Raw genomic sequence first — 14,679 nt, 5'->3', positions numbered from 1 at the left:
TAAAATAATACACACACACACACACACACACACACACACACACACATATATATATATAGCAGATATGCAGAATTTGATTTTATCCTGGCTGTTTGCTTTCTTACCAAATAGGTCACTATAGGGAGCTGCTTCATTTAAAGAGTTATTCTTGTTGTTCAGTGGCTTTGTAACAGTATTTGAAAACATCAGCTCTTTTCAGTAGTGTTGAATTCAATTTAAAAAGATTTATACTGTCACTCACATTTTCACAGTGTGCTTCGCAACAAGAAATTTGCAGTAGTTGGATTAACATCAAAACATAATTGTAATCTTCAGTATTCACAGAAACAGATGACATGTGCAATAGATTCTCCTCTCCTTGCCCAAGGGAAAATGTGTTTCACGTGCTGTATATTAATGTGAGTCTTGTGGATTAGCTGCGCAAAGTTTGTCAATAGTTTGCGTGCCCAAAAAGATACTACTTTTTTGTGAGGATAGGAGGCTTTTTCCCCAAGATTATCACAGAGGCCTGATTTATCTTAACTAAGTCTATGTTCATCCATCTGTTGGCCTTCAAACCTTTTGATCTGTCTCATAATTATGTCACAGGAAACTTGTTCTCTGCAAAACCAAACCTGTTGAGATATTTTGCCTTTCACAAGTATTACATGCTTTATTGGGAGCTATTTGAAACCTGGGGTGGCCTGTTGGAGGTGATTATTAAATTGACAAAACTGTGGCTGAAAAATAGAGTAAAGCCTGCTTTGTTCTTCAACTGTAGATGCTCCTGAAAAGTTGTGTTTGAATTGCATTTTTATAGGCTCAACTTCAGACACATAATACCTTGATTTCTGCTAGCTTCAGGGATATTTAGCTGTATGTTTCTCTGTAGTTCATCTCCCACGTTCATCCCTTAGTTCCTCTGTAAACAGCTAATGGTCACTAGCAACTTAAATTCGCGGAGGGAAAAACTCTGGGTGAATCCTATTGTAATGGGATGAATTATTGGATAATGGAAAAGTTATTATAATTTATCTTTTTTTAAATTGTATTTTCATCCGCTATTGTTGGGTAAAAATGGGATACATGTGTAGAGGTATCTTATCTTTTACCAAGCCTACTATAAACACTTAAATGTAATCAATGTATTAAGGCGTTAACTCATTTTTAATTTTCCTGCTTACTATTTTTTATATTTGTTAATGTTTATTTTTGAGAGAGAGAGAGAGAGAGTGTGTGCACGTGACCAAATGGGGGGGGGCAGAAAGAGAGAGGGAGACAGAGGATCCAAAGTGGGCTCTGTGCTGACAGCAGAGAGCCCAATTTTGGGCTCAAACTCATGAACTGTAAGATCATTACCTGAACTGAAGTTGGGTGCTTAACTAACTGAGCCACCCAGGCACCTCTCCTGCTTGCTATCTTTTAATATCTCTTCATCATCCTCCCATCTCAGCTCATCCAGCTCATGTCATATTAACATGTTGAATGATAGCTTTTTTTCCATACATATCTAATTCATCCTGGTTGAATTTTAAGCCAAGAATTTAGGCAGATAGAATAGGATAGCCTTAGGAATGGGTCTATACTTAACTCTTGACTCTGAAACTTACTGGACAAATGAGTTAAACTCTTTCGGAATTATTTTACATTACAGATAAGGAACCTTGGTATACTTAGTGAATCTACTTCATAGAGCCCTGGTAAGGATTAAATGAGACTGCATGTAATGGACTTAGCTAATATTGAGCATATAATAAGTTCTCCATCAACCATAGCTATTGTGACAGGTATGGTTATCTAACTGTAGGTTCAACCTATTAGTGGAAGAATTTCTGTACTTTTTAGACAAGAACACATTTAGTGGAAAGGGAGAGTTTGTTAATTATTAGGTAAAACAAACTTCTAAGGCTGAAGCGATGGGATCTAATGAGGATCAGTTAGAGAATCTGAGGTGTCAGTAGAGAGATTTGGAAACAGGTCACAGTGAAGTTCTAAGAAGGCACTGTTATCACAGTGAAACTCCTGTGGCTAAAGTCTATCTACTAGAACTGGCTTAGTTTGAAAAAGCTCATCAGTTTTTCAAATGATACCCCAAATGTTTAACTCCCATCAGCAAAATTATTTTTTATTATATTTGTCTCTAAAAAAGCAATTAAAGAGAATCTCCTATGCTTTTTAACAAATGACTTTGTTTATAATGCTTTAGTGTGGAAAAAAATTTTAATGGATTTGTCCCTTGCAAAATATAAATGCTTCAGATGAGATCATTTTGTGTAGTGAATTCTTACAAGAACAAATAATAACATTTGCTTTCTGTGTTAACCTATAATAAATATCTGTATACACTGACAGGAATCATAAACATTGACAGGCTTTATCCATGATATAAAGAATATTTATTCCATGTCAATTATGAAAGCAGGTGAGGAAATAAGAGCTTTTTCATGAATCTACTATTAGATATAAAAATATAATGTATGTATATTTTTACATGTAATATATAATGCGTATCATATATAAAATAACATCTACAACTTACTGAGTATTTGATGTGCTAAGTATTTTTATCTCATCTTACCTAATATTTATAATATCCTAATGAGTCAGCTTTTATTATTAACACTTATTTTGCTGAGACTGAAATGAAGCTTAAAATCAAGTAGCTTATCCAAGGTCATAAAACTAATCAATAGCGAAGATAGTAGTTGACTTTAGATCTGTTTAACGTAAGCCTGTATTCTCAGCTATTACACTGAAGTCTGCAAATTGGAAGCGCGAGGGCAAAATCCAGTTCACAGATATGTTTTGTTTGCCCTGAGCTTTACTAAAAAATTGCTTCTCCCATGAAAACAATTGGCTAACTTGTGCATTACTCACCAGCTTCCCATGTTCTTTATTAAGGAGTCTGCCATGGTGTTTGTCCCAGAGTGCAGTTAAGAAGAATATTTCTTTAATGCCTGTTGCTATCACAAATTGGGAAATGAAACAATCAACCTAAAAAGCCACATGTTTCACCAGACTTATGTTGCCTATATTACCTTCCTAGCCCCTGTAGGAACTGAGTTTGTTATCACTGCACTCATTTTGAGTGAAAGAGCCAAAGTGGATAATTCTGCAGTCCTTTTCGCTTTATAAATTGTATGTGTTCTAAATGAGCTAAGTTTATGATTATACTCCTGTTTTTGCAGAAATTATCTTTAAATTTTATTTGGGTGATTATAATGCTAACTTTAGTATTTCTGCCATTTTTTTTTAATCCAGCAGATTGATTATAGATCTATTATGGTCAGTTTTAACAAGCTAATAATGATAATAGGAAAAAAAAAAAACTATAGGAAAACAAAGTAGTGCCACAGACACCACTTTTAATGGACACATGGGATATTATTCTAAAATTCTTTTTTGATGTAACATGACATTTTATAACATCAGTCCCCAATATTTCATGTTTCCATATTCCCACCAGTACCTTTCCCCTGTAGTGTCTCTGGGTGCTTATAGATTGCATAGATTGCTGGAAGAACATTTCATCTTTAGTTTTTCTTGAGGTCTATAGACTAATTTTCCAATAATTAAATTTCACAAATGCAAAGCAATGTATGGATTTTCCAAATGCTAGAATTATTCCTTCTCATAAAATATTGCCCTGTTAATTGAAATGTCTCTAGTTGTAAGTTTCATTTAAATAAGGTTTTCAATTTGTAAACATTGTTGCACCTGTTAGAAGAAGCATTCTGCACAGATTAAAAACAATGCAGAGACTGCTGAAAAGGAAATGAAAAGACAGATGCTTTCTGATTAAGAGTGCAATATTTATGACAGGCTGGTGGTCCGATGCACGTTTCTTCTGTCACTTAACAGCTGTTTCACATAATTTTTGTTCCAGATCAGTATATTTACTCTCCATAGGGCATGTCAGAGGGTCTGGCTTTCTTAGTATATCAGAAGATCAATCCATGCCCTAGCAAGCTTTCTACCACAAATTGAAGCTCTGGTTCCTCACTCTGCTTAACCTTATATTTTTTGCTCTTCTGCTTGAAACATTCTATTTTAAACCCAATTTACCTCTATAATGGAGCATTTAACATTTAAATGATAATGAGATAAAGAGGTATTATAGCTTTTATATAGCAGAGTTTTTTGCATAATTGTTTCAATATCATTTAGTAACCCAGCAACTGAAAGCCAAGTAGCATAGGTGTTTTGAAACTCTTATTCTTTTTAGGGTAGATGGCTTTGATATCAATTTTGATTCTTAAACTGATATACAGCAGCAGGAGTGTGTGTGTGTGTGCGTGTGTGTGTGTGTGTGTGTGTGTGTGTGTGTGTGAACTTTAACATTAAGGTAACTTTACCACATAAAAATAATTCGTTCAGATAAAATACAGGTACAATACTACAATATGCATGTACGCATTCTGGAACAAAGTAACTCATGGTTTATATCTTGATTCTTCATGTTTTATTCTACTAAGTAGAAGAATCATCTATTTTACTTAAATTAGTGATAATTCTTTCATTCCATTTTCTGTTAGGAGCTTAGTCTTTGACACTGTTATATTAACAGATTATATAACAGTTCAAAAAGCTCTTGACTTAAGGAACCAAATAGTTGTGTGTAGCTATGCATATGTTGTACTGATGTTTTGCAGTATCTGATAGAATCTGTTTCATCGCTATGAAACTTATGTCACTCAGAAATGAGATTTTACCTTTCTACTTTCTACTTCAAAATGCCAGTGAGAAAGGGGATGCAAAGGGGTGCTTTAGAGTTCTCTCTAGTTCATTACTTTTCTTTATAATTTATTTTAGGAAAAGTGCTTTCAGTGTCAATCAAAGCATATGGTATTATATTCAGATCAGACTTGATTCATTTAGGGCAGAGGTTCATAAACATTTTGTTCTAAAAACCCATTTACCCTCTAAAAGTATTGAAAACTCTAAAGAAAAGAGCTCTGGTTTATGTGGCTAATGTGTGTAAATGTTTACTACATTAGGAATTAAAACTGAGAAAATGTATATTTACTTAAAAATAAATAATAAACTTGTTATGAATTAATATAAATTATTGTTGAGGGGCGCCTGGGTGGCTCAATCGGTTAAGTGTCAAACTTCGGCTCAGGTCAGGATCTCGCGGTTTGTGAGTTCGAGCCCCACGTCGGGCTCTGTGCTAACAGCTCAGAGCTTGGAGCCTGCTTTGGATTCTGTGTCTCCTCCTCTCTCTGCCCCTCCCCTGCTCATGCTCTGCCTCTCTCTGTCTCTCAATAATAAACGTTAATTTTTTTAAATATATAAATTATTTTTGAGAAAGAGAATTATATTTCCCAAGACAAGAAAATATAAATTAGAAGAATGGCATTATTTTACATTTTTGCAAATGTCTTTATTGTGTCTTAATATGGGATAGCTGGATTCTCATATGTGTCTCTATATTTAATCTGTTGTTATATGTTGTTTTGGTTGAAATGTATAAAGAAAATCTGGTCTGATAGTCTCTTCACATAATGGCATGTTTTTCTTTGATGCTACACTGGGACTTGACAGGGATTAGTGTTCTAAAGGTTAGTTTCAATGTGGTATCTGAAACCATATTGATGACCTTTTTGTAACCTGTACACTTATGAATATAGAGAGAAAATGAGAGTGTGAAGGCATGTAATGTCATTATTATTATGAAAATAATGTCAATCTCAGGGATCTTTGAGAGTCTCTGACCACACATGGAGAAATGCTCATCTGGGGAAATGACCTTGGTTAAACTAGCCTACTTCACCGTTTATATCTGACAAGGTGTTCAACATTTCTCTTTTTCAAGAATTTGAACTGTAATTCTATATAAACCTGCATGTGTATTTTCCTGGCATCTTTGGGTATTGCTATCCCATTCACCTGACAAACAGCATGAAGAAGGGAATATAACACTCTCATAAACTGTGACTCTACAAAGAATTCCACTTCTGAGAAGCCTTCCTTTAGAAGAGAAGGTTAAACCCCAATCAACAAATCAACAGTTATAGAGCAGACTTGAAAAGCTTTGATTGTACAGTATATGAAATGCCTGTCACAGAGGGAGTGCTATTAAAGTGGCTATATGTTTCCAGGAGCCTGAGGAGTAAACACAAGAAATTGAAATATGAGACAGATATTGAAAAAACAAAGAATGAAGAAACTCTTAAGACTCAAATGGATAATTCAAAAGATCATACTTCAAATTGCCTAATATTTAGAAATGGCTGCAAGGAGGACAGATTTCCCCTAACAGTTGTCCTTGCTTGGAATACTAAGTAAGAACATTTATTCCAAATGCCTATCACCATTAGATCAAAATATGTTGTATATGGACTGTGTTTTAGCTCTAATGCTATTTCAGAGGTTGTCTTGTGATCATCCCTGCTATGAGGAAACTTGTTTCATAGTAAAGTTTTCGATAATTTCTGTCATACTACTTACAGGTGAGTTCAATGACAGACTATGTCTTAAGTTTGGCATCATTTAAGTTAAGAACATAGGGTGACTTTCATGTGATTTATTCAGATATTTGTTAATTTGAACTCATTAATTTATTTGACCAGCAGTTATTAAGTATTTGCTGTAATCCAGTGCTATGTTAAAAGTTCAAAGATGAATAAAATCTGCTCTCTTTCTCTTAAAGAGGTCACAGTCTAGGTTAGGACTCAGACACATAAATAATCAAGTAGAAGTTCTCTTAGCTGACTTCCACTTAATCAATTTGTGGACTTCATTGACGATTCCACTCCTTTAAAACACAAAGATCAATACCCCAAGCCTCCTTGAAGCTCATCATAGTAGATCCTTTCTGAATTTTTGCACACTTGTGTTTTCTCAGGTTATGTGGTATGGTTGTCTGGAGTCAGCTGTATTGTCAGATCTATATATGCTCTTGGTGTTTGTTATAAATAATAAGGTATTTTAATTGCAACATAAACTTGTGAATCATGAATATGAAAAAAAAATTACTTCTAAGAAACCTATAGTGATAACACCCTGAAAGGTGAATTGCTACTAAAAAACTGATATGTGGTAAACCAAACAACTCCTAGAGATTTGGGGAAATTGTAGTAATCTAGATGCATTTTGCATTCAGTTTCCTTCGCAAACATCTCTAATAATTCCACTTTAAATAAAAAGCAACTTGAAATGTAGAGAACTTCTAGGACAAGAAAGAAACAACAGAGCTTTATTCAACAGGTCAGTGTTTAGAGCAAATATCTTGTTTTTTCATCAAAATACTGGCCAATAAACATGCACTCACTCATACTCTAAATGCACTCATGCATGCACTCATATACTCTAAATTAGTATATATTACTTTACAGATGTATTTTTTACTGATTATTTAATTGAACTAGCTTCTAAATTACTAACCTGCCAATCAGTGGGACAAATCATATTGATTAAGATGGCTTATACTATACGGTGAGGTGATAGAGGGAAGGCTGTATCAAGGAAAATTATATTTAACACATATAACATTTGTGGTAGACATTGTTTTAAGTCCTTTAAACATGTTAGTTCCTTTAAATTAATTTGTGTACTTATAACTAGTACTTATGAGGAAGGTACTAGTACTACTACTTTCATCAAAGTTGAAACCAGGCACAAAGTGATCAAGTAACTTGGCTAACATCACACATCTACTAAGCGGTAGAATAAGGTTCAAACCAGCACTCTAGTACCAGGTATCTTGGCTTTTCCCCCTAGCCTTAAACTGTTTCTCAAGGTTTTCTACATTAAATGAACTAGTTCTAACATGCTTTCCACCTCGCACTGTATTCATAGTGCAATGTGAAACCATGGTATTTCTTATTTCTTCTCCTTTCCTATACAAATGTTCTAAACATTTCAGATTTGACAATTCTTTTTTTTTAATGTTTATTTATTTTTGAAGGAGAGAGAGACAGAGCATGAGCAGAGGAGGGGTAGAGAGCAAGGGAGACAGAGACTGTGAAGCAGACTGCAGGCTCTGAGCTGTTATCACAGAGCCTGATATGGGGCTCGAATCCACGAGCTGTAAGATCATGGCCTGAGCCAAAGTTGTACACTAACCAACTGAGCCACCCAGGCACCCTTCAGCTTTGATAATTCTTAAAGTTAAGCAATAGCTAGAAGTGGGTAATATTTCTGTACTGAATTTAAAATAAGCCCATAACTTATATATTATGACAAAACTGATATGAAGGTTTTGTTATGGTAATGTATACAATCTCATCCAAAAAAATAGTTTATAATTTTATTTCCAAGTTAATTCTGGAATATGAGGACAAGCATAAGTTTGTCTCTTCTAATTTCAAAGGTAATGACATATTTCTTCAAGTGGAATATTATGACATCTGAAACCATTTTGGAGATTATGACATCTGAAACCATTTAGAGTCACTTAGCTGAATTTTTAAAACGAATAATTAAAAATGTTAATAGCAATTTTGGTACCCATATGCTCTAACTATAAACTCCAGAAGGAAACAGCGTATCTAGAGCTCATGAGGCTGTGGATGATGACTATGGCCATGGTTGAATTTCCTTGTCCATTCCCTAACCTTCACAACTCCATACAATTTTATTTGCATCTGAAATTGTAGATTTTTAACATCTGTTTCACAGTTTATAGTGTTTCAGACAGAAGCTTATAGTTTTGTTTTTTATTAAGCAAATGTTTCTATAGAAACTACAAAGAAACACACAACAGTGGCCTTTGAAGTCTCATCAATGTTAAAAAGAAATGGATCGAAGCCAAGGCCACTTGGCTTTTAAGGATCACTATTGCTTCCTCATGAAAGTTCTGTTGTTTATATCAATTTCAAGAGAGCTACAGTTGTCTTCTGTCTTTCATGACGCTCTCTCCCTGTGATTTTAAGTGAATGGAGAGGATTCTGAAGGAGAGCAAAGTATTTATCAGTATTTTGATTTCTACAGTCTCTTGTCAATAGCTTTAGTGTTGAAATTATTTTGACCCATTTTTCTCTTTATTAGTGAAGAATGTTTTAAGTCTAAATAGTGTAGTGTTTATGTAGTACAGATAAGTGGGTAAAAGTAGGACAAAAATAAACTAAGTTTATGCACAAGGTCATTTTTAGTTCTTTAAATTAGTATTTTGTCACTTTACTTTTATTCATTGATAATTGTTATCAGAGAAAATGTTATGCATACTCCATGTTTAGAGACAATTTCTTCTTTTAGTTTAATTTTGAAAAGTTTTAAAATGTTTTATTTACTTTTGAGAGAGAGAGAGAGAGCACAAGCAGGGGAGGGACAGAGTGAGAGAGAAAGAGAATCCAAAGTAAGCTCTGGGCTCTAGCTATCAGTGCAGAGTCTGATGTGGCCTTGACCCACAAACTGTGAGATAATGACCTGAGCCAAAGTTGGATGTTTAACCAACTGAGCCACCCAGGCTCCCCCAGAGGCAATTTCTAATTTCTCACTTAAGTATACATATATGAAAGTTTAATTAAAAAGAAATTTCGTATTAATATTGCTGAGACCTGTTGTTAGAAATAATAAAATCAGATAAGGACATGGCAAAATATTGTGGTTAAATGAAAGGCACTTCTTTTCTGTACTGGCCACAGGTCCAGGTTAGGTATGGAAGCTCCATTGCCTGTCACTGGTTGCAGATTCCCACCAGTTGTGATTTTGGGCAATCCAAGTGGTCAGGGTAAGATCAGAGGCATCTTTAGTGAGAAGGTGGTCATATGAATGGTGAGTCCACAGATGTGCCTCACCCAGAGTTTTTTCTGATGGACTGACTGAAAAACAAAACAAAACAAAACAAAACCAAATACTCATAGATTCATTGACTTTTAGAACAACAGTGATCATTGAACCCAAGTAGCTTAATTTATTCCTCTGTAGTAAAAAGAAATAGAAACTTAGATTCAGCGACTCAAACAAACAAAAAATTAAGTCCATACTTAGTTATTCCTACTCCCAGCCCAACGCTTCTATATATAGCTGTCCTCTGCTATGCTATATGTTCTATTCTTTTTCACACTTCTTTCCTCAATTTTCTTCTCTCCCCCCTTTCCAGCCTGGCTTCTTTCACCATTTCCTGCACATAAGGTCATACTCTTCATATCCTTTTCTTCTTTTTCACTCTTTGACTTTTCTGGATGGTTTTTTGCTCCCATTCTCTTTTCTCCCATTCTATTTTCCATTTTTTTGTCTTTTTTTGAAATTTAGTCTATTTAAAGTGGCTTGATGTGTTTAATTTGATCAAATGTGAAGCTATAGCCCAGTTTTCCCCCCAACATTTTGGTGTGTAAGGCAATGGTACAAATGGGGGCTGTTATATGGTATGGCTAAATGGTTTAAATAAATGATTTGAATGTTATAAATCAAACTAAAAATGTTAAATAACAGATACTTTTTCCTCCTGATCTGACCAACACCTGTTTAAAATTATTGGAAAGGCAGGGTTGAATTTAATGTTTGCAGACTCATGAGAATCCTATGCCACAAGGTGGTGACAGAGGAAAAATTGGCCCTCAGCTTCTAACCCTTGATCCTTGACCCACCCTTTTTTTTCTGCCCACCCTTGACTCTGTCCCATACCATAAGGGGACTTGTATAGATGTGTGGACACCCAGTCTGCACTTTGAAGCATAGTCCCTAGCACTGACATGGCTGCTTCTCACCCACTTCCTGGGCCTAGGTTTGTATACTGGAGGCACAATCTTCTCTGAAGATTGTAGACCTGGAAAAGAAGCCTGTCCAGTTGCTGAAAACAGATACAAGGCTGTTTGAGAAGGGAATTCTGAGATTCTAGAGTTCAAGGTAACTAGAACTTAATCTAGAAAGGGAGTCCTGGACTCTGAGGAGGCACATCTGTCTGTGTTGATTTAAGATCAAAAGACCTTGGAAACAAAAAGTGACTACACTCTAGGTATTGAACATTAGGTATGGCAAACTGTAGATGATCCTGGTGTATGAGAGTAAATATTCTTGAATAAACCTGTTCCAATGCTTGCAGTATGTTATCTAAGATTTGTCATTAAGAAAACTGGAGACCTGAACCAATCATTATAGGATCATTGGTAGTATCAGCTGCTTGTAGATATAACCTGGGTTCTAAAAGGTGTGGCTATCTAATGGTTGTGACAATGAAGCTATGAGGTACTGAATATAACAAATCACTTCCAGGATATAGTTGAATATGTGTTCCAAAATTTTAAGCTTAATGGAGTATAAAAAGAAGTGAGAACTTGTCAAAATGAAAAACAGTCAGTTAAACAGATAGTGTCTGGGATGTATGTTACAAAGCAAGAGTTCGTTTTAGTAAACTTTCTTTTATTTTCTATATTTTTTAAAGTTTATTATTTATTTTTGAAAGAGAGGGAGAGTGCATGAGTGAGGGAGGGACAGAGAGAGAGAGAATCCCAAGGATTTTCCGTGCTGTCAGCTTAGGGCCCAATGTGGGGCTATAACCCACAAACCCAGATCATCACCTGAGCTGAAGTCCAGGGTCCAATGCTTAACTGACTGACCCAGACACCCCTATTTTAGTAAACTTTCTAAGCAAAGAAACGCATGATGGAACTTTGAACAAACTCTGGGAAGTCTTCAAGTGCTATCTTCTCTGTCATCTACTCCATTTTGAGGATTATGATCATGTACTACTATAAAAAGTTAATAAAGTCATGTGTTTTATGAGCCCAAATGGTTTGTATATACATACCAAAATATTTTGAGCAAAGAACATGTTTGGATTTTTTTTGACAGAAGAACAGTAGAATTTCTGTATTTGAATCTTAATGAGAAAAATGTAAATTCCAACCTAAAACACAAGTCAGAAAACTAGAAAAAAAAGAGGGAACATTGGTTAAGAATTTAGTCAGAATTAATTTAGTTTTTCTATATTCTGCTGGTAGCCATAGTCTTTTTGAATATATCTTGAAAAGAGAGCCCTGCTATGTAGCATAATGTAAATAAAATACTATGCTAGAAAGCAAGATACTACTCTTTGCTTGAAATGCAGTTATTGGTAATTTTATATTCATTAAATAAGTTTATGAATGAATGGACGGATACAGTTTTTTAATTAATATTTTGATCAAAGCTACTATGTGCTTACAAACCTTCCCTCCCTCTTTCCTTCCTAACTTCTTTAATCAAATTTTAATCATGTTATGTATATATGGTTGCTATTCATTTATTGAAGATAATATTAATATAGTTTTCATATTGTTTTAAAACATAATTCATAGGATAATTGCATATTTGATGTCACTATTCACCTATTGTTCGATGTTTGCCTACATAGTTTTGTTATTATAGGTGATATTTTATGGAACCTCTTAGGCTTGATATTTGTTCCTCTCTCCATTCCTCTGAAACAAATTCCTATGTATAAAGTTTGGGTCAAAGTATGAATATTTTAAGCTCTTCAACATGTTGAAAAAAGGTCTTCCTGAATGATGGTATATTTTAAAATCTTTATGGCGAAGCATTAGGTGGTTCTTTAATCTCAGTCTTGCCAACAGTGTTCGTTAAAAATAAAAAGAAATATTTACCAATCTGATAGGTGAAGTGGGTGTCCTGTTCTTTTAATTGATTTTCTCTTATATTAACTTACTCAATATTAATTTACTAACATTAAAATATTTTATAAGGATATATAATGTGGAGTCTGTATTTGGAAATGAATATGTCAGCATAGATCAAGATAAATATCTTTCCAGATATAAAAATAGAAATAATATGGCCAAGATATTAACTGAAGGATCCACCCTAAGAAATTATAAATTTGTAATTAATTTAATAATCAGTACCAGGATGACATTCATAAAAGAGTTTATATTCAAGTTTATCAAGGCATGTAACCTGAAGGCTGAACTCAGGAAGCTTTAAAGTATTTGAAGTGTTGAAACTGGAAAATAGAAAATGTGTGACAACCAGCTTGACAGGTGTCAGAGATTGCCTTATGAAAGTTCTAGTGTATTGTTCAAAACTACTGCAAGGAAGAAGTATATAGAATTCCTTCTACAAGGTCGTAGCAGTTCTTAAAAGGATAGGACAGAGGGGACAATGAAAAGAACTGGAATTAATAGTGTACATAAATCAGCTTTTAATGATTCCAAGGTCATAATTTTAAAATTATAAATACTCGCTTTTACTACTGAACAAAGGTAGATATGTGTGTTTCGGGAGTGCAGGTTGTTAAGAGACCCAGGGTATGATTAATGTCTCTGTAGAGTGGGCATGCCACCCTTTCAAAATAGCTGGGGCTGCTACTACACTATGATTAACCTGTAAGGCAACAGAAAAATAGACTTGTACCACATTGTACTCTATCATTCCCTGATGTCATTTTTCAGGAGATGCCATGGGAAAAATGACACTTCATAATGGGTGGGTGGGTGAATGGGGGTTAGGGTGGAAGTAGAAAGTATATATTCCTGAATCTTAATGTATTCATGTCTCTGTTTTATCTGTTTCATTATTGCATTCTATCTGTGTTTCATATATAATAAGAAGCATTATTCTAAAAATGAAGAATGGAACTTAGCTTATTTTAAACAGAAAATTGAACTCTGCTGCTAAAAGAAATAGCAGACTCATAGGCCTAGAGGTCACCTAAAAACACTTGTTGGACTTCTTTATGTTTGTAAAAAATAGTCTAGAGAGAGAAAATAATGGCAAGGAACAAATATAGTATGGTAACAGGAAAGAAATTTAATCTTTCTCTTCCTTAAAAATATTAATCATCACCATCAATTAAGTTTAATTGAGCACAAACTATGTGTAGAACAGTACGCTCTGCATTAAGAACAAATACAGCTGTGATATAATCCATGGTGCTCAAGGGATTTATAATCTCTTTAGAGCATCCGGGCATGAGCATACACAAATAAACGGCAATAAAAGAAGCCGAGGCTTAGTGCCAAGTGATTTCTGTAGACATAAGGTGTCTGAGCCACAGCAAACAGAGGGATTCATTTCAAATTTTAATTATTCTTATTTTCTTACAATTTAAATATACATCTATAAGTTTTTGAACACTGCCATAGATTCTTGAATACTTCCTGAAATATGGATACATCCACCACAAAGAATGTAAATCTCAAGTACTATGGGGGAAAAATAAAACTGAAACTGTACCTGTCAGATGATAAATCAGAGATAGAAATTTCAGCCGAGAGCAGCAGGTCTTACAAGTCTACAAACTCCTGTGCCTCTCTGGAGGTCAAAGTGACAAGTAGCATCATGATAATTTCTTCCATGGTAGTATTTAGAGTCCAATTCTGGAATCATCCATTGAATGGCTAGTGGTAGAGCTCATTTATGAAGATATCTATGTACAATAATGTCCTTTGAATTCAGAATCTAGACATCTGATAACATCATTTATCCAGAACATGGCCATAAGCTTATCCACCCAAACTTTAATTCTTGAAATTATTGTTGACTATTTTCTTCTTCATACCCCAGTCAAACTTCTAATGCCTATTTTTGCCAGTCATTTTACTGCTGAGTTCAACTTATTTTTTCTTGCAATACATCTCATTGCTATCACTGAATTTCTAGCAGTTGCTGCCTAATTCAGGCCATTCATTATTCCCTCACATCTGGACTTTGGCCTCCTACTTTGATAGCCTTTTCAGCCACCACTTCATCCTGAAAACTGCTAACCTCTGAAAAGAGTGCTTTGATTATGCCCCTCTTCCCTTTCCCTTCCCTGGCTTA

General features: G+C 34.6%; 1 protein-coding gene across 8 annotated transcripts in view; it reads left to right on the top strand.

The window, feature by feature from the left end:
• Positions 1-14,679, top strand: part of NAALADL2 (N-acetylated alpha-linked acidic dipeptidase like 2) — a 1,336,058-nt gene that overhangs the window by 1,125,033 nt on the left and 196,346 nt on the right. The window lies entirely within an intron of this gene.

The sequence above is a fragment of the Panthera uncia genome, chromosome C2 (assembly GCF_023721935.1).
Source record: "Panthera uncia isolate 11264 chromosome C2, Puncia_PCG_1.0, whole genome shotgun sequence".
NCBI lineage: Eukaryota > Metazoa > Chordata > Mammalia > Carnivora > Felidae > Panthera > Panthera uncia.
The sequence above is the reverse complement of the archived record's forward strand: the minus strand, read 5'-3'. Positions and strand labels throughout refer to the sequence as shown.